We start from the raw sequence: 22,060 nt of genomic DNA, 5'->3' as shown, positions 1-22,060 counted from the left end.
CAGAATATCATCCACATACACTTCCACATTCCGGCCCAACTGCTTCTCAAAGACTTTGCTCATAAGACGCTGGTAGGTGGCCCTGAAATTCTTCAACCCGGAAGGAATTACAACGTAACAAAACGTACCTACCGAGGTGATGAAGCTGGCCTTATCTTGATCATCCTTGGCCAAGGGGAATTGATGGTACCCCTGGTAAGCGTCCATGAAGCTCAGCAAGTCATAGCCCGAGGTGGAGTCTACCAATTGATCGATCCGGAGCAGGGGATAATGATCTTTGGGTCAAACTTTATTGAGGTCCCGGAAATCCACACACATTCTCCACTTTCCGGTGGACTTTGGTACAAAAACCGAATTCGAGAGCCAGGTAGGACATTGAATTTCCCGAATGTGGTTGGCATTCAACAGATCTCTCACCTGTTCGTCAATAATTTTGTCCTTCTCATGACCAAAGTGCCTCTTCTTTTGCTTCACCGGGTGAGATCCCGAGAGAATATTTAAGTGATGATCCGATATCAGGGGTGAGATCCATGTCAATTCCTGCTGGGACCAGAAAAAGCATGAATATTAGTTTTTAAGCAATTATTCAAACTGACCCGGGTGGATGCACTGAGGTCCCGAACCACCCGGATTTGCTGGCCTGGTCCGACCTCTACAACCTCCTGCTCTTCCTCAGCCACAAAATGTACATCACCCTTCTCCACTACTCTCCCTCCTATCTCATCAATTATTGCTTTCTTCCCGGCCTTCCTAACTTTACTTTGGTCCACTCGGACTGCTTCCACGTAGCACTTCCGAGAAGAAGGTTGATGTCCCCGGACTTCGCCTACCCGGCTTCGCACATGAAACTTGATCTTTTGGTAATAAGTGGATGTCACGGCCCTCAACTCATTCATGGCCGGCCGCCCCAAAATGATGTTATATGAGGATGGGGAATCCACCATAGTGAAAGTGGTCATCACTGTCTTCTTAAGATCTCGGGAGCCCAAAGTCAATGGCAGGACAATCTTCCTTTCTAGATAAACCACATGGCCAGCAAAGCCAAAAAATGCAGTCTCCACGGTCTCCAGCTGAAATCCTTGCAAATCCATCTGCACCAGGGCATCCTTAAAGATAACATTCACAGAACTGCCCGAGTCCACGAACACTCTCAGAATATCATAATTTGCCACCTGGGCTTGGATAACCAAGGCATCATTGTGGGGTAGATTTACACGCTTCAAATCCTCAGAACCAAAACTGATAACTGCTTCACTCCCCCTCATCCCTTCCACTTCCATGCAATCCCTCCTACTTCTTGATTTCCTTTCCCGGTTGGAGTTTCCATCAGTGGAGCCTCCCGATATCATCTTTATTAAACCTGCAGCGGGGGGCGAGGCTTTCTTCCTTTCAAGTTCTGGCTCTCTCCTCCTACCGGCATCACTTCTTGGGGCATTCCTCGAATCTCCCCGAGTGCTGGGTCCTGGTTGCCGAGAAGTCCAAGGTGGCACTCTCGGTCTCTTGTTGGATTGGCTATGTCCCTGGGGAGAGGGCGGGACATAGTCTTTCTTCAAGGTTTTACAGCTTTCAGTGTTATGATAACACACCCCGTGAAGAGTACAAAATCCAATTTTCTCAGGCCTAATGAATTGCTTAGATGGCAGCAAGTCTCTGCTACACTTCTGGACCTCTCAGTCTCGGATAATCTTCAAGGGCACATACCGGTAAAAATGCCCCTGACTACTCTTCCTTGGTCCTCTCTCCTCGGGCTTAACCACCCGGTATCCCCTCTCCTTCCTCCCCGCTTCTCTTTTTTGCTTTTGTGCTTCCTCCATATTAATGTACTTTTCTGCCCTGGACAATAAGTCCTCAAAATCCCCGGGCACCTTCTTGGTTAATGATCGAAAGAACTCACCCTCCTTCAAACCCTGGGTGAAAGCAGTTGTCTTTGTCTCGGTGGCACAGGTGGGAACATCCAGAGCAACTCTATTAAATCCCCTGATATAAGCCCTCAAACTGTCCTCCGGGCTCTGTTTGACTTCAAAAACACTAAATTCAGTCTTTTTATACTTTTGCTGCTGCTGAAATGGTGTGAAAACACCTTTTGGAAGTCCTTGAAAGAATGAACACTTTGAGAAGCCAACCCCTCGAACCACCTTTGGGCCGAATCCATCAACATTGTCAAGAACACCTTACACTTGATTCAAACAGTGTAATAGTGTAACATGGCCTGGTGCTCCTCGGGTCTGCATTGCCATCGTAATCTTTCACTTTGGCAAATTTGAAGTTCCCGGGAAGAGCTTCTCGGACAATGACTTTAGAAAATGGGCATCCCTTGGAAATTGCCCGAGAAGTACACCGGCTTTCCAACTGCCCTTTGATAAACATAAAAATTTTACATTAATTAAATGTTTTATAATATAAATATATAGTTTTTGTTTTATTAAATATTTAAATATTATATGTTTTATAATAAATTGTATAAAATATAAGTTGTTGTGTAATTACAAGTTTTTACTATTTTTTACAGGTTCGATAAAACAAGAATAAACTTGGCGTTGCAAATGGGATTATGATGATTCTTGGACCTGTAGAAAGTTGATGTTAATATCTACAATATTGGTGGCAAGCATGAGATAAAAATCCTCTCACAATTGGGATTAAATTAAGCAACAAATAAAGTTACCAAAGGAGTGGCAGTTTTACCATGCTCTAGTATTTTGACCATATCTCTCAAATTACTTGGTCAAATGGTTTGAAAAAAAATACAACAACTAGACAACTCAATTATCCACATGTTTCTTTTTATGTGAAGAAGCAAATTCGGAGAAGAAGATTTTCAAAAGTGATATGTAATATAATATAATATCTTGGAACAACAATGAAGACTTATGTGTAAAAAAATAATATTTTATTTGTGGTTGTCTCCCCAAATTTGGCTATAAATAGGGGTGCATTGTAATGTATTGAGATATCCCTCATTCTATGAACAAACCTTTGAGTTCATAATATTTCTCTCTATATTTTTCCTTTATTTCTTCATTTAAATATAATTAGCATGTTAATTTTATATTCAAAGTTTTACACTTTGAATAATGAATAGCTAACTTCCTAAAGTTGAGATGAAAATGTGAAATTCTTGGCATGATAATAAAGTTACTAAAAGGTAAAAATCTATGTTTTATATTATTTAATCATTATTTATTGTTTATGATATATTTATTTCTTTAAGCATTTTTATACCCTACTTATAAGTGGGAGTTTTGATTTATTGTTGCTATATGTTACACTAAATTCTTGGAACCATTTAAATGTTAGTTTGGTATTACCAACCATTTAAAGTGGATGCCTTGATTTATTATATATGAATATATTATAATATTAAATTCTTGGAACCATTTAAATGTTTGTTTGGTTTTACCGACCATTTAAAGTGGGAACCTTGATTTAGTGTTTACAAATATATATAGAGCACAATAAAAACTTGACAACATTTATAAGTTTTGGTATATATTTTATACTTATAAGATAATACTATATAACATAATACAAATATGATTATTTAATATATTGGAACCATTTTATTAAGTGGATTTCAATAATGTTCGTTAATGTTAATTTTATTAAAATACCAGGAGTGGATGCTTTAATCTCAACTACTTAAATTAAAATTTGAACAATTAAAAGTTACCAATTAAAGATTCAAACAACTAAAAGAAAAAATAAATAAAAAGACATTGTAGTGGACTTGTAATTACCTTAGCTTCCCTGTGGATACGATAGTCGGACTCACCGAATTATACTACTTGTGGACAACCTGCTCTTGGGAGTGCAACAATCAAAGTCGCAATAAGTTTTTGGCGCCGTTTCCGAGGAAGTATAATTTAATTTCAAGTCTATTTAATTTTGTTTATATTTTATTTTTCTTTATTTGAATTTTTATTGCTTTTATGTGTTTTTATTCTTTTGCATTTGCATTTGCATGAGCATTTGGTCACGTACACTTAGTGGTCGACTCATTTGAAATAACCCTTTATTTTTACAAAACATGGTTGAAGAACCCATCCAAGAAAATGAAGATGAAATTCAATATCAACATGATCATGATAGACGAAGAACACTTAGAGATCACATGAATCCTACACGTACTAGTGCACCTTCATGTCTTGTTTTTCACCCTGATTCATCTCATTTCAATTTTAAGCCTGGTATTATCCAACTTTTACCCAATTTTCATGGCTTAGATTCTGAAAATCCATACATGCATTTACGAGAGTTTGAAGAGGTGTGCAACACATATAATGATCTAAATTGTAGCATGAACACCATTCGACTTAAGCTTTTTCCTTTTTCTTTAAAAGATAAAGCTAAAACTTGGCTACAAAATCTTAGATCGGGATCCATTCGAACTTGGGATGAATTACAACAACAATTTTTGAAAAAGTTTTTTCCATCTCATAGAACAAATTCTTTCAAAAGGCAAATCATCACTTTCACTCAAAAACAAGGAGAAACTTTTTATCAGTGTTGGGATAGATACAAAGAATTGCTTAATCTTTGTCCACATCATGGTTTTGAAATTTGGAGAGTTGTTTCTCAATTTTATGAAGGCTTAACACCTAAAGATAGGCAAATGGTTAAATTTATGTGTAATGGAACATTTGAAGATAAAGATCCAAACGAGGCAATTGAATATCTCGATTCATTAGCTAAAAATGCTCAAAATTGGGACACTATAGGTACAATCGAACCATCAAACAAGATTCAATCTCCTACATCTGGTGGAGGTATGTACACTCTTAAAGATGAACATGATCTTCAAGCTAGATTTATCTCTTTGGCAAGAAAAGTTGAGGCACTTGAATTGAAAAAGAATGGTCAATTAAAATCTGTTCAAGAAATTGTGTGTCACATCTGTGATACAAGTGATCATTTTACAAAAGATTGTCCTACTTTTACCCTCTTTTAAAGAATGTCTCCATGAACAAGCCAATGTTTTGAACAATTTCAAAAGGCCAAATTTTGAACCATTTTCTCAAAATTACAATCCAGGTTGGCGAAATCATCCAAATTTTAGTTGGAGGAATGATAATGCTGCACAATTTTCACAACCAAATTTCCAAAATCAACAAAATTTTCAAAATTATGCACCTTATGTTCCTCCACCTAAAAGAAATTTGGAAGATACATTGAATTCTTTCATTGCAAAGCAAGAGTCTATCAATACTCAAACTGCTCAAACCATGACAGATTTGAAAGATACTCTTGCTAAATTTGCATCTGCATTTAATGTTCATGAAAAAGGTAAATTTCCTTCCCAACCTCTGCCTAATCCCAAGGATCGTCATTCAGAAACTGGAACTTCTGGAACTCAATCGATGGATCAGGTAAAATCTGTTATTACTCTTCGAAGTGGTAAGGTTGTGGAAAAATCCATTCTTAAACCTTGTGAAGATGATGATAAATCAACTCCAAAGGGTAAGGAAGTGGAACTCATAACTTGCGAAGAGGAGGTTCAACAGACAGTGTCACCACCATTCCCTCATGCATTGAAAAATACAAAAAAATCAAATTTGAATTCTGATATATATGATATTTTTAAACAAGTAAAAGTTAATATTCCTTTATTAGATGCAATAAAACAGGTACCATCATATGCCAAATTTTTGAAACACTTGTGCACTGTGAAAAGAAAATTGAATGTGAAAAAGAAAGCATTTTTAGCCGAACAAGTAAGTGCAATCATTCAAAATAATAATACTTTGAAATACAAAGACCCTGGTTGTCCTACTATTTCATGTATTATTGGAGAACGAAAGATTAAAAAAGCCTTACTTGATCTTGGAGCTATTGTGAATTTACTTCCATATTCGGTTTATCAAGAACTCAATCTAGGCGAGTTAAAATCTACTTCGGTAACACTTTTACTTGACGATACACCTGTTAAAGTGCCAAGAGGTATGATAGAAGACATATTGGTCCAAGTTGATAACTTTGTATATCCTGTCGATTTCATAGTTTTAGATACACAACCTATCGAAGCTTGTAATGCAATTCCTGTAATTCTGGGTCGTCCATTTTTAGCAACTTCTAATGCCCTTATAAATTGCAGGAATGGAATAATGAAGTTGTCATTTGGTAACATGACCTTGGAGCTCAATGTTTTTAATCTTTGTAAGCAACCACATGACAAAGGAGATGAAAGTGAAGATGAAAATCTTATTGAAACTCTTGTGGAAGAAAACATTCAAGAAGGGAGTACTCGTGATCAATTAGATATTTGTTCAATTGAAACTGTTAAAGAAAATATTGAAATTGATCTTGATGATTTTATCAGGTATCACTCGTTACCAGGATCAGAGAAAGAATTTGATGCAAAATATGAGAACAAAGACGAACCACCAATATTGGAGTTAAAACCCTTGCCAGAAGAATTGAAGTATGCATTTCTTGGAGAAGATGAAACATATCCGGTGGTAATTTCTTCCAAACTAGCAAGTGATGAAGAAGTCGGTGCAGTATTGGGTCAAAGAAGAAACGGTAAGCCTTATGTGATATATTATGCAAGTAGAACTTTAAACAATGCTCAAATGAATTACTCCACAACTGAAAAAGAACTACTTGCTGTAATATTTGCATTAGATAAATTTCGTTCTTATTTGATTGGATCAATGACTATTGTGTTTACTGATCATTCTGCTATTAGATATTTGTTGACAAAATAGGATGCAAAGCCACTACTGATACGATGGATTTTGTTGCTCCAAGAATTTGACATTGTGATCAAAGATAAAAAAGGAACCGAGAATGTCGTAGCCGATCATTTATCGAGAATAGTAACAGGATCATCTTGTGAAATGACACCAATTAACGATAATTTTCCTGATGAACATCTATTTTCAGTTACTATTACACCTTGGTTTGCTAACATAGTAAATTTTCTTGTGACAGGAAAAATGCCACCGCAATGGAGTTCTCAAGATAAAAGAAAATTTTTGAATGAAATAAAAAACTTTTATTGGGATGATCCGTATCTGTTCAAGTATTGTCCGGATCAAATTTTTCGACGTTGCATACCCGACAATGGGGTAAGTAGTGTCATTAAATTTTGTCATTCGGAAGCATGCGGAGGATATTTTTCTTCAAAGAAAACAGCTGCAAAAATCTTGCAGTGTGGATTTTATTGGCCCACTTTGTTTAAAGACACCCACGAAATCTGCAAGATCTGTGAAAATTGTCAAAAATTGGGTGCGATTTCAAAAAAAAACATGATGTCTTTGAATCGTATCATTGAAATTGAAATCTTTGACTGTTGGGGAATTGATTTTATGGGACCTTTTCCACCGTCGTTTGGATACTTGTATATTTTAGTTGCAGTTGATTATGTTTCCAAATGGATAGAGGCAATTCCATGTCGAACAAATGATCATAAAATCGTCATCAAATTTTTAAAAGAAAATATTTTTAGTAGATTTGGAATTCCTCGAGCCATGATAAGTGAAGGGGGAACTCACTTTGTTAATAAACCATTTGCTTCATTAATGAAAAAATATGGTATTACTCATAAAGTAACTACTCCTTATCATCCTCAAACAAATGGACAAGTTGAATTAGCTAATAGGGAGATAAAGCAAATTTTGGAAAAAACTGTTAACTCAAATAGAAAAGATTGGTCTCTGCGACTTAATGATGCACTTTGGGCATATCGAACAGCTTTTAAAACATCATTGAATATGTCTCCCTATAGGTTGGTTTATGGCAAACATTGTCATTTGCCTGTGGAATTAGAACATAAAGCTTATTGGGCGATCAAAACTTTAAATTCAAACATGGATGATGCCAACAAATTGCGTAAATTGCAACTTAATGAACTTGATGAACTCAGAAATGACGCGTATGAGAATTCAAGGATTTATAAAGCAAAAATCAAATCATTTCATGATAAAATAATTCTTAGAAAATCTTTTGAGATTGGTAAAAAAGTTTGCTTTATAATTCTCGACTTCACATACTCCTAGGAAAATTACGATCAAGATGGACAGGCCCATATGTTATAAAGCATGTGTATACTTATGGAGCTGTGGATATTGAAAATTCTAAAAATGGTGATATTTTTAAAGTAAATGGACAAAGACTTAAACAATTTTTAGAAAATGAAATCTTTCAAGAAGAGTTTATTTCCCTTTCTGATCCTTGATTTTTTTTTATTTTTTTGGTGTTGCATTTAAGTTTGTTTGTTTTTATTTCAAGTTTTCTTAATCTTTTTATTTTCCCGGTTAAATGGCGGATAACGGTACTCCGTGACTCTCATAATCGGTTAAATCAGTTTCCCACAATTGCTGATACAAAAATTAAAAAAAAATATTTTCTTTTCTTTTCAAAATGGATGAAATTCTCTCAAAAATTTGTAAATATTTTCCCTCTATTTCTGAAAATGTTCTAAGAAAAATTTATACAGGAAGTTGTGAAAGATTAAGATTGCTAATGCAAAAAGGAATTCCAGAAGATATTCGTCTTGTAATAGAAGCTAAGGTCCGATTAGGAGGAGAAGTTCCACAATTATTGCTCATTCGGTATTTGCCTGGATTAGGAAAAAGCACTTATGCAAAAAAACGAAGGGCCAAAAGTTTAGGGGTTTGTCATAAGTGTGCAAGATGGACTTGTGACAAACGATGCAGATCTTTGGGATGTGTTTCCAATAACAGAGAAGATAAAATTGGTTTCATTAAGAATGGGCTGAGTAAGGAGTCTTTAGATAACATCTTATTGACTGTTGAGACGCATTCTAGTGGACATGTGCATATTGAACTTCTCCGTTTATGGAAACAATTCCAAGATGAGCGTCATAGTCTTGGGAATCCGACTAAAAAAGACCATGTTTGCCAATTTATAAGAAAATTGGATGGGAAGCATATCCTCGACTCATAGAAGGCGTTGAAGCCGTTTCTGTACGTAAAACCAGAGGAAAATTTTGAGCCACAATCACACTACTATTTATATGCATGTGTGTCATTATTGTTTTTACTATTTATTCTGTTTACAACTTTGACCCATAGTTTTGTCATGATAACATATTACCCCTATAAAATCTCTCATCTTTCTCTCTATTTTCGCAGACAAAAAAAAGAAAGTAAAAACATGGCTGCATCCTCTGCACAAACATTGAAAAATATTTGTGTATTTTATGGGTCGAGTCCTGGAAAAAATGAAGTGTTTGTAGAAGCAGCGAATAATCTTGGAAAGATATTGGCTGAGAGAAAAATTCACTTGGTATATGGGGGAGTTAATATTGGGTTAATGGGATCTGTTTCAACATCTGCTCATCTTGGAGGTAGTCAGGTTTTGGGTATTATTCCTACAGCTTTAGCTGAAGGAAATATTACAGGTGTTACGATTGAGGAGGAATTAAAAGTTTTTTCTATGTATGAAAGAATCACTCAAATGATTGAAAATTCTGATGCTTTTATCGCACTACCCGGTGGTTTTGGTACATTAGAAGAAAATTTTCACACTGTTTCTTGGGCACAACTTAATATCCATAATAAACCCGTGGGCTTGTTGAATATCAATAATTATTATGACAATTTGTTGACATTTCTTGATAAAGATGTGGAATAGAATTTCATTTCAGAAAATTCACGACGGATGCTCATCTGTGCTTCGACTGCCGACCAATTAATTGATGATTTGGAAGCTTTTGTTCATAAGCGTGATCCGATGATAATAAAGATCAATTGGTCGCAATCAAGCAGTAAGAAAAGGAAGTTGGATCATTGATTCAAAAGTCGTGAATCGGTTTATGTTTGTTTAAGTTTGTTATCTTCAATAAAATTCCAGGTGATATCTCTTTCATTATGTACTCTTTATTAATAGTTATTTTGACATTAGGGACAATGTCATATTCTGATTGTGGAAAGAACAAACTTATAAAAAAAATTAAAAAAAACATATATATTATTTTAAAATAAAACTTGTTTATTGTTTGTATCTTAGTAATTTTTGCAAAAATGTCATACATTACATGTTTGAAAGATTTAAATTAGAACATGCATTAATCTATTTAAGAATGTTTAAATTTTTATTTGAAAAAAAAAGGCAATTTTAATACTCTGATCAATATAAAAATATGATTTATGAAATCTTTTTGAGTGATTAACCATTGTGATAAAATCAGATATTAAAGTATATGACCCAAGATATACCTTATAAGAGTGCCTAAAATTTTAAACTCACACATATTTTGTGAGTGAGTGGAGATGACTAAGAAAACAGCTTTCGAGCCTTTGTTGATCATGAGAGAGACTATCTATTGTTTAGATCTTGAGTTCCTATTTTGAAAAAAAATGATATTTCCTGAAAAAAAAGGAGAAAAATACAAAAAGAAAGATATTGAAGATCTATGTAATTTTTAAGTTATATGCTACGACCCATATATCTCTCATAAAAAAAAAAGAAAGAGAGAAATTTATTGTACAAATTAAATAAATATGTGGTCAAGAAGCATAAACTTAGTCTGATTCCATGATGTTTTGAAAAAAAATATATCAGGAAAAAAATATAATAAGAACAACTAGATTTTGAATCAATGGATTTTCTATCTTTTGATTAGTTTGGCTCGTTTGTCTGTCTGCATTCTGTAAACCATTTTTCTGAGCATTTATCTATATTCCAACTCCATGAGAGAAATCTTTGCCATAAATTGAAACATTTATTAACCTGTGAGGATATGGAGTTGAGACTCTTACTAGGAATTTCTGAAGGCCGTGTACATTTAACTATCTGAAATAAGGTTTGAATTGATCATCTCAAATTATTTCATAAATTATAATTATGATGATCTTGATATAACTTTGAAAGTTTTCAAATTTAATTTAAACACTTTGATAGTTCTGATTACATTTCTATTTAAATTAATCAATATGTTTTGTATTGCCATTAACGCTTAAATTGCTAGGGACTAGCAATAAGCTGGTTGGGAGGTGAGATAAACATAAAAATTTTACATTAATTAAATGTTTTATAATATAAATATATAGTTTTTGTTTTATTAAATGTTTAAATATTATATGTTTTATAATAAATTGTATAAAATATAAGTTGTTGTGTAATTACAAGTTTTTACTATTTTTACAGGTTCGATAAAACAAGAATAAACTTGGTGTTGCAAATAGGATTAAGATGATTCTTGGACCTGTAGAAAGTTGATGTTAATATCTACAATATTGGTGGCAAGCATGAGATAAAAATCCTCTCACAATTGGGATTAAATTAAGCAACAAATAAAGTTACCAAAGGAGTGGCAGTTTTACCATGCTCTAGTATTTTGACCTTATCTCTCAAATTACTTGGTCAAATGGTTTGAAAAAAAATATCACAACTAGACAACTCAATTATCCACATGTTTCTTTTTATGTGAAGAAGCAAATTCGGAGAAGAAGATTTTCAAAAGTGATGTGTAATATAATATAATATCTTGGAACATCAATGAAGACTTATGTGTAAAAAAATAATATTTTATTTGTGGTTGTCTCCCCAAATTTGGCTATAAATAGGGGTGCATTGTAATGTATTGAGATATCCCTCATTCTATGAACAAACCTTTGAGTTCATAATATTTCTCTCTATATTTTTCATTTATTTCTTCATTTAAATATAATTAGCATGTTAATTTCATATTCAAAGTTTTACACTTTGAATAATGAATAGCTAATTTCCTAAAGTTGAGATGAAAAGGTGAAACTCTTGGCATGATAATAAAGTTACTAAAAGATAAGAATCTATGTTTTATATTATTTAATCATTATTTATTGTTTATGATATATTTATTTCTTTAAGCATTTTTATACCCTACTTATAAGTAGGAGTTTTGATTTATTGTTGCTATATGTTACACTAAGTTCTTGGAACCATTTAAATGTTAGTTTTGTATTACCAACCATTTAAATTGGATGCCTTGATTTATTATATATGAATATATTATAATATTAAATTCTAGGAACCATTTAAATGTTTGTTTGGTTTTACCAACCATTTAAAGTGAGAACCTTGATTTACTATATATAAATATATCATTATATTAATTTCTTGGTACCATTGAAATGTTAGTTTGGTTTTACCAACCATTTAAAGTGGGAACCTTGATTTAGTGTTTACAAATATATATATAGCACAATAAATACTTGACAACATTTATAAGTTTTGGTATATATTATATACTTATAAGATAATACTATATAATATAATATAAATATGATTATTAAATATATTGAAACTATTTTATTAAGTGGATTTCAATAATGTTCGTTAATGTTAACTTTATTAAAATACCAAGAGTGGATCCTTTAATCTCAACTACTTAAATTAAAATTTGAACAATTAAAAGTTACCAATTAAAAATTCAAACAACTAAAAGAAAAAATAAATAAAAAGGCATTGTAGTGGACTTGTAATTACCTTAGCTTCCCTGTGGATACGATATTCGGACTCACCGAATTATACTACTTGTGGACAACCTGCTCTTGGGAGTGCAACAATCAAAGTCGCAACACCCTTCCAAGACCTTCATCTTCTGTCTTAATTCCAACAACTCTTCCGCCACATTTGGGTATTTGGACCCAGCACTAGATTTCCCGTCCTCCTCTCTCACTTCCTCCTCCTCCCTCCTTCCTTGATCCTGCTCCTGCTCCTGCTCCTTCCCTGAAGTGGTAACATGATGAGAGGGGTCTCTCTGGGCCATAGCTTTTTGCACTGCCTCAGATACAATTCGAGCCAGCTCTTCCGGAGACATAGTAATAAGGTTAGGTCCTGTGGGAGGATCACCACCTTGTCCCGAAGTATGTGCACCATCTACAGGAGCCCGAGAATTGTCCAGCTTAGTTTTTCTAGTTGGAGCCATATCAACGCCTTAGTCTCAATTTCCCACAGACGGCGCCAATGATGTGATCTTGATGAAATGGATGAGCCGGGTAAGGGGCTCCATCGGATCAAATCAATAATTTAGTATTTAGGAATTTGAGTAAAGATAATGGCTTCGACAACACCTACAAACAAGAAAGGAACTCATGAATGGGCGCCAGAGGAGTGTCCGGCGTAGCCACTTCGACGCTTAAGTCAGCAGGTTGAAGATGAACACAAGCAATATATGTGAGGATATATGTGAGAGTTTGAGAGTTCAAAGATTTCAGAATCTGTAAATGACATGCATACCTGCTATTTATAGGAAAAAATGTGGTAGGTACATTGTTTTCAGTGCCTACCTACTAAATATGTCAAGTCGGCCGCCCATACTTTCTGATGACTTATATGTTACGCCAAAGAAATGTTGTTCTAACATATAAGATTGACCATATCAATACACTCGAGTGTGGTGCAATTCTCGAGGTAGCTTAGGTGGTAAGGTATCTGAGTGCTTGTATGAGGGCCCGGGCTTTTGATTATCCAGGAGGAGAAGAAATGCCCGGCTAATGAGGAAAGTGCCCGATATATTGGCTCTGATATGGGCTATCCAATTAATATCCCGGGTTATCCATGACCCGGATCCTTATGGGGGTATCAATAAACAAATCTTCTCAAAACTGGTCAGATTTGATGGGATTTGGATTTGAATAAACCTAAAAAAGTATTTATAACAAAATTGTTTAATTATTATCCTTCTACCATATTTATATGTCATTGTTGAATTAAATGAAAAATTTATTTATTTTTTATTTTGCATATTTGATTCTTGAGATCTATTCTTATAGTTGTTATGAATCAATTTTTTTATTTAATAATAATTTATTTTTCTATTTATAAAATTATATAAGAGTTTATGTAGTTTATATAACACAAATATATAATTGAAATGGTATATAAAAATATACGATAAAATTAATTTTAATTTTTCAGTTTTTTAATAATGTGAATAATATGTTTAAAATATTTATTTATGTAAAAGAAAATTAAAGTTATTTTATTAAAATTTTAAAATTTCAAATTAATTGTTTTTTTAAAATAATAAATGAATTCTAAATATAATTTTTAAATTTCAAACAAAAACAAGATGAAATTCTAAATCCATGGATTTTCAAATCCAATTCCAAATCTAATTTACTTCAAAATTTAAATCCAAAATTTTAAGCATTCAAACAAATTGTTAGACTTTTCAAAAAGAAATTGGTGTAATTAGCCTCTGGAAAAATTTATCCATTAAGACATAGTTTAGCGCAAACACACACATATATGTACACACACACAAATACACACACATATATGTACACACACACAAATACACACACTAGTGTCTCTTTACAAGCATTACGTTCTTGTGTAGTCAGTTTTTTTATGTTATTATGACAAAATTAGAAATTAAATTTGTAAATTTGAAAATCATATTTAAATTTGCTGATTTTTAATTAAAAAAAATTGTACATAAAGTTAGTATGTCACTGAAACGTCATATACATTTTTTCCCATTAACTCGAAAATTACGGATTTAAAATAAGTTATCATTTCCATAAATTATAATAATTTAACATTTGAAATATCAAGTGCATAAAAATCCCTAAATCGCTAATTAATCAAAAATCATACGTCGGCCTTTAAAAAGATTAACTAACAATAAAATAAAGAATAAAATATCTCTAATAAAATCATTAACAATAAATTTTTAAATCTTTTATCTAACAAGCTAATGCGAAAAATAAATGTCCCTCGGGTGCGTACTACCGCACTCGATCCACTCAAGCGTCAGCGCCTCCCTCATTATCATCAACTCCTACAACATTCAAACCTAGTGAGTCTAATGACTCAACACGTTCTAAACATGACTAGAGAGTAATATATATACAAGCACATGCATTAAAAATCATACTTTTATTAAAATAGCTTTTAAGCATAAATAAATCGTAAATCATAAAATCATTTAATCGTAAAGCTTTCAATCATTTATCATTTTGGGTGAAGTTTGATTCTTGAAAGTGACTAGCTTTTATCCTCTGGTGGACTGATCAATCTTCAACTCCGCATAGCCCATGGGGACGGACACTAGGCACAGCCATGGAAATACGATTGTCGAGCTCTCACTGGTGCCTTTTCCCGTAAACGGGTTTTCTCTGGGCCTTTTATCTCACGACATTCCCATAAAATTGTAAGTTTACCGTTCCTTCTTAAAACGGATCCCCGACATATCATATATCTTTTATCACAGTCAATTCACATCCCTTAAAATATATACTTTTTTATTTTTAAGCATAAAATATCATGACTTTCAAAAATAACATTTTAACGGTAAAAATTGCGCATCTTTACCATAAATCATAAAATATCATATTTTCATAAAATTCATCATAATAAATCATTTAACATGTGTTATGACCTTTCGAGACGCTGCCAACCTATTTCGTATTACTCACGTATAAAATGACTGTTTTGTCCCTAGACATATAATTTCTTGATTTTGACATTTTCTTACTTTTATTGACATGGGCTTATCTCAAATAATTATTTAAGATTAAATCTAATTTTCAAATTATTTTATTTAACCTAAACTCATGGGTTTCGATTTAATTTCCTATTTAATTATTCGTGAGGCGTTTAATTCCCGATTCCATTCAAACTTTATTATTTTCCTCCCATATTTTAAAAATAGACTTTTTATTTCCTAAACTACCCTTGTGAGTCGTGAGTCACCCCCTTGGACCCACAAATCAAGGCATTTTCTATTAAACTCAATTTTTGACCCTTGCATGAACCCACCGAGCCATCTCTCAATTTTATAGAACCACGCCCGAGCCACCTCAAGCCAAACCCTAACAAACCCACCTAGGAACCCTCCTAACCAGCCCTGACCCAAGGACCCAGCCCTAACTCACGCAAATCATCATGAACATAGACCCGAAGTTGTGCGACAGCTTCTTTGACATCCTAGGACTCCTACTCGGTTTAGGACTCACGTGCCCACATAACCCATGATCTCCTCTGACCCTTACCTTCCTCGGACCATGCTCATACCAAACCAAATCTAGCCCAAGCCACTGAACCACGCTGCGAGCATGCTTCCACAGAAACAGGCCGCGAGAGCCCTCCATATGCGCCTATGAGTTTCCTATTTCGACTAGGACTCTTTGCTCGAGCCACCCTTGAGCCAGGACGGACAACACCCTTTGTAGACCCTCCTGGACCACCCTGAACTGAACCAGACCCGAGCCGCGAGCCCCCTTGGCTGCAGCTGCCTTACCCGAGCATGGGGGATGAGTCCCAACTCGCGTGGACTTCTCCCCATGTGCCGCAACTTGAGTCCTAGCCCTGATAGGACTCTTCCCTACCCTTGACCACATCCAGCCCAGCCACCTAGCCGAGCCTTGCGCAGCCATGCACCAAGCCGCCCCTTTGAATCGTGTGTGAACAATCCCAAAACCCTAGGATTCTCCTTGCAACTCACGTTCAGCACTTAGCTTATTGTCCAGCTCTCGTTTCCTCTTAAATTGTTCATATCTATCCATATCTTGCAATATGTTTGCAGCGTACTTGTTGGGAATCATAATACGTTCATATATACGTTAAAACGTTCAAAACTTTGAAAATAGTTGACAAAACGTTAAACCATCGAACGTAAATTTTTTTCATGCAAAAAAAATTTAAAACATGCATATTATGGTCGGAATGATGCGTAAAAGGGTTTAGGAAACGTGCATTTACGTTTAAAACGCTCGAATATTCAATCGTTGGCGAGGGTGCGAAGATGGACGACCGGACGACGAAGAACCCTAGCATTTCTTCCTCTCCTATATTTTGAATTTTGTGGGTGAAATTGTGTGAAGATTTTGGCTGCTGAATGGTGCAAAAGACCTAGCTTTTAATTTTTATAGAATTTAATTTGCATGATAATGGGTTTTGGTTTGGGCCTCAAATTATAGGGGCAATTGGACCTACTCAATTTAGTTAAATTGGGCTCAATAACTCTTATATAATTAAAACATGAAAGTTTATAAAAATTAGTTTCCAAAAATAATATTTTTGATATTTTAAAAACTCCTCGTTTGCCCCAAAAACGGCTTCTCGGGTAAAATCGAGCTCGTCTCGTAAAATAATTCGAACTCTACAATTTTTAACCGTAATTTTTAAACTACTTGAAATTTGCGGAAAATTGAAAATTTTCTTAAATAAATAATAACCTTCAAATTGCGTTAAAATAATCTGCTAGTCCAAAAATATTTTGAAATAAAACAATTACAAACAAAGTTTGCGAAAAGGTAATCGTTTAAATATCGTAAACAACATCATAAAAATCAGAGTATTTGAAACATGTATAAAATTCTTAAAAACGTGGGCGGTTCTCGGGTTTAGCCTCCGCGCAGTCCGAGCCGGCTCGTTGGTCCCCGCCCCTCGTCTCCTCATACTCGTCATCACCTGCATCGATCAAGTCTAGTGAGCCTAAAGACTCAACATATATAAACTGGGAATAACAACTAATACATAATAAAACCACATGCATTTTAAAGTAGAGCGTACATACTTAACCTTGAATGTACTTGCGTAAACATAGACGTGACATCATATCGTAAAAATTTTCATAAACAAACTTGCATCATACATATTTGAACATACATAACATCATCATTTTGCATAGAGATATGTTTCAAAGCAAGTGACCCATACCATAAATGCGCCTGATCAGACTAAACCACATTACTGGGATGTCAGGGATGTCCACTACCACATAATGAGATCCCCAGTCATGCTTTACCGGGTGGATTGGTCCCTGGTCATGATTTACCGCTTTCTAATCCTGATCTAAACTCGATCATGCTTTACCGGGGTGGAGAGGTCCTTGGCCACGTTCACCGACTTCCAAACCCGTTCATAATTGGTCACAAGACAATAAGCATACCTCAAAAACATAAAATATTTTCTTTGCACGTCGAACAAACTTAAAGACGTCGAGGGCTTTGTTGGAATGCTCTGGACATGCTGCCCTAACCACAACACCAAAGATTCAGAAGATTCCAACGAAGCCTACAACAAAAATTGAGAAAACATGAAGAACATGCACAAATTTTCATAGCTTAAGCGATGTCACGGTAAAAATCATATCTCCCTCATTTCTTATCAGATAAATACGAATTTACTGTCAAATCGAATATACCACTACCACAATTCATATGTTGAAAGTATGTTCAGAAAATCGACGGACAAGTCTCAGTACTTGAATTGATAGCAAACACGGTTATGTGATGTAAAATCAAATCTTTCATTGAGCAATGTCATGATAAAATCATATATCCCCAATTTCTTATCAGAAAAATACGAATTTACTGTCAAATCGAAGATAACATGATGTAATACAATTCATATGTTGAAATCATTACCAGAAAATCGGCCAAAAAGTCGCAGCACTCGAATTGAAAAAAAACAACTTTCTGCGTTCTTAAAAAAAATCTTTCCTTGAGCAGTCACACCAAAAAAGGCTATATCTAACTCGTTTCTTCTCCAAAAATTACGAATTTATTGTCAAATCGAAGATAACGCAACGTACTACAATTTTTTTGTTGAAAATATTTTTAGAAAACCAATCAAAATTACATAATACTCGAAATGACAGCAAACACGATTTTTTATATCTAAAATTTGTTTGAAATTGTTTCAAAACGTATTTGCTCAAACTTTGCACATAATAACTGAATTTTCACGCATAACATACATCAAAATATCTACTATGACAAGATCGATGCATTGAATAAAAGATTATGCATGCCTTTGCTTTGAAACGATTGAAGATGACGAATACCGGGGCGGTGGAATACGGGGGACGATCGGGTGACGTTTGCTGCGTGATCTCTTGAAGAAAAATGGCCGAAAACTTGCTGCGAATTCGTAGGGGAAGGTGGATGCTGGAATAAGGCTCAAGAACCCTAGGTTTTTCCTCTCAAAATGAAAACGAAAGCCAAGGAATTTGTGTGTGTTTGTGTCGTGTATGTGTGTGCGTGCATGAGTTGTTAATTAGATTAGGTGGAAATTTTATTGCTTAATTAATTAATTAGGGCTAAAGAATAGTTTAGTTAAATAATTAGGAATAAAATAATAATAATCTAATTATTTAACCCCAAAAAAAATTTTAATAAAAAAAATCATTTTCAAGACTTAAAATTCCTCACTACTAAATTTAGGAATTTTGAAAAGCTTAAAAATTTCAAAATCACCTAATAAATTAAATTAGGCTTTAAAATGCTAAAAAATTCATAAATCATTTAAAAATACTAAATTCTTGACTGAACCATAATATACCAAATTTTCACAAAATCGTCTACATCGTCACCGGTCTTTTTCCTGATCCCGCATCAAATATTCGCCTGAAACATGAACTCAAGAAAAAATTTTAACGTGCATCACATAAATAAAAATAATTTAAAATAATGCAAATTCATAAATCATGCATCGCTAAAATCATTTTAAACTTAAATAAATAATTTAACAACTTAAATAAATGTATGTGTTTTACGTGTACTGATTTTGGGCTTTACAATTCCTCCCCCACTTAAATAAATTTCGTCCTCGAAATTAAATCTTACCAAAGAGTTCCGGGTAGTGACTCCTCATGTCTGCTTCAGCCTCCCAAGTGGTCTCCTCCATTGATTGATTCAGCCACCGGACTTTGACCAACTTGGTCACTTTGTTCCGAAGCCTCCGCTCCTGTCTGTCTAAGATATGGACAGGTCTTTCTTCATACGACAAATCTGGAGCCAACTGCAACTGTTCATGACTCAAAACGTGCGAAGGATTTGCTATATACTTCCTCAGCATCGAAACGTGGAACAAATTGTGTACTCCAGTCAGATTCGACGGTAGGGCTACACGATAAGCTAGTGTCCCAACTCTGTCAAGGATTTCAAACGGTCCAATAAATATCGGACTCAGCTTGCCTCTCTTCCAAAACCTCATAACACCCTTCATGGGTGCAATCTTCACGAATACGTGATCTCCTACGGCAACTCAAGATCCCTTCTTCTCTTGTCAGCATAACTCTTTTGGCGACTTTGGGCGGTCTTTATCCTGCCTTTGATCTTGACCACCGCGTGTGAGGCCCGGGGCCGAAGAGGGCGGGGGGTGATCGCCGGTGCCATCAGTTGCACGGACAATGAGCGGCTCCTGGCAGGCTTCTAGGTGAAGGGAACATGAATGAACCGAACCCACACGGGAATGAGAGGGATTCCGAGACTGTTCAATGTAATGGACTGTACAGTTGAAGAGGGCTTAAAAGATTTGATTTGTACTACTCATATCACGAAGGTGCATCTTCTTTTCGGTAGCTCATCACATAAGAACTCCAAAGTTAAGCGTGCTTGACTTGGGGCAATTTTGGGATGGGTGACCTCCTGGGAAGTTTCCCAGGGTGCGTGTGAGTGAGGACATAAGCACGCTGGAAAGACTCGTCTTGATACAGTGAGGACAGTCGTCGAATCTGGGGCGTTACACTTGGTATCAGAGCCAGGTTCTATTAGTACGGTGTGGTTCGGGGACGAACCAAGCGGAAGCTGGTGGGCATGTGAGGCCCGGGGCCGCCATCAGTTGCACGGACAATGAGCGGCTCCTGGCAGGCTTCTAGGTGAAGGGAACATGAATGAACCGAACCCACACGGGAATGAGAGGGATTCCGAGACTGTTCAATGTAATGGACTGTACAGTTGAAGAGGGCTTAAAAGATTTGATTTGTACTACTCATATCACGAAGGTGCATCTTCTTTTCGGTAGCTCATCACATAAGAACTCCAAAGTTAAGCGTGCTTGACTTGGGGCAATTTTGGGATGGGTGACCTCCTGGGAAGTTTCCCAGGGTGCGTGTGAGTGAGGACATAAGCACGCTGGAAAGACTCGTCTTGATACAGTGAGGACAGTCGTCGAATCTGGGGCGTTACACCACGTCTGCGGTCTGCTGAACTATCTCTGGGCCAAGTTCTGATCTCTCACCGACTTCATTCCAATGAATCGGCGATCAGCAATTCCTTCCATACAGTGCTTCACAGGGAGCCATGCCTATCGATAACTTAAAACTGTTGTTGTAGGTAAACTCCACTAGAGGTAGCTTCGATTCCCAACTCCCATGGAAATCGATCACACAAGTTAGCAGCAAGTCTTCCAAAATCTGAATCACACGCTCAGACTGACCATCTGTCTGAGGGTGGAATGCCGTACTGAATATCAATTTTGTCCCCATGGCTGCATATAAACTCCTAAAAAGGACGATGTGAATCTCGGGTCCCTGTCGGACACAATAGAAACTGGGATCTTGTGCAATCGAACAATCTACCAGATATAGAGCTCTGCATACTGAGTCATGGAGAAAGTCGTCTTCATTGGCAAGAAGTTTGCTGACTTAGTAAGTCGATCCACTATAACCCAAATGACATTGGATCCCCTGGCTGACCTCGGCAACCCAACAACGACATCTATGGTGATATTCTCCCATTTCCACTCGAGAATAAGGAGCGGCTTAAGCATTCTGGCTGGCCTCTGATTCTCTGCTTTCACTTGCTGGAAAGTGAGACATTCAGATACAAATCGGCGGATGTCTCGCTTCATATCTGGCCACCAATACAGCATCTGCAAATCCTTGTACATCTTTGTACCCCATGGATGTATGGAATACGGAGATGCATGTGCCTCTGACAAGATATCCTCTCTGATCGAATCAACACTAGGCACCCACATTCTTCCTCTGTATCTCACAATACTATCAGAAACTGTGTAAAGTACACTACCCTTGGCTTCATCCTTTAATCTCCATTTCTATAACTGTTCATCTGAAGACTGACCTCTACGGATTCGGTCTAGCAAAGAAGACTTGACTATCAGATTAGACAGCTTAGGAGCTCTGCCCTTAGGATAAATCTCTAGGCTAAACCTCTGAATTTATGTCTGAAGAGATCTCTGCGCTGACAGCTGTGCTAAGACTGCTACTTTCCTGCTCAAAGCATCTGCCACAACATTAGCTTTCTCTGGATGGTAGCTAATTTCGCAATCGTAGTCTTTTACCAACTCCAACCACCATCTTTGTCTCATGTTCAGCTCTTTCTTGGTGAAAAAATACTTGAAACTCTTGTGATCC

At 35.5% G+C, this 22,060-nt stretch overlaps 1 pseudogene; it reads left to right on the top strand.

Annotated features, from left to right (window-relative positions):
- The first annotated feature begins 5,357 nt into the window (after positions 1-5,357).
- Positions 5,358-9,597, top strand: LOC142521202 (uncharacterized; annotated as a pseudogene).
- The last annotated feature ends 12,463 nt before the right edge of the window (positions 9,598-22,060 follow it).

The sequence above is a fragment of the Primulina tabacum genome, chromosome 12 (genome assembly GCF_025594145.1).
Source record: "Primulina tabacum isolate GXHZ01 chromosome 12, ASM2559414v2, whole genome shotgun sequence".
NCBI lineage: Eukaryota > Viridiplantae > Streptophyta > Magnoliopsida > Lamiales > Gesneriaceae > Primulina > Primulina tabacum.
This window is presented reverse-complemented; position numbering and strand designations above follow the sequence as displayed.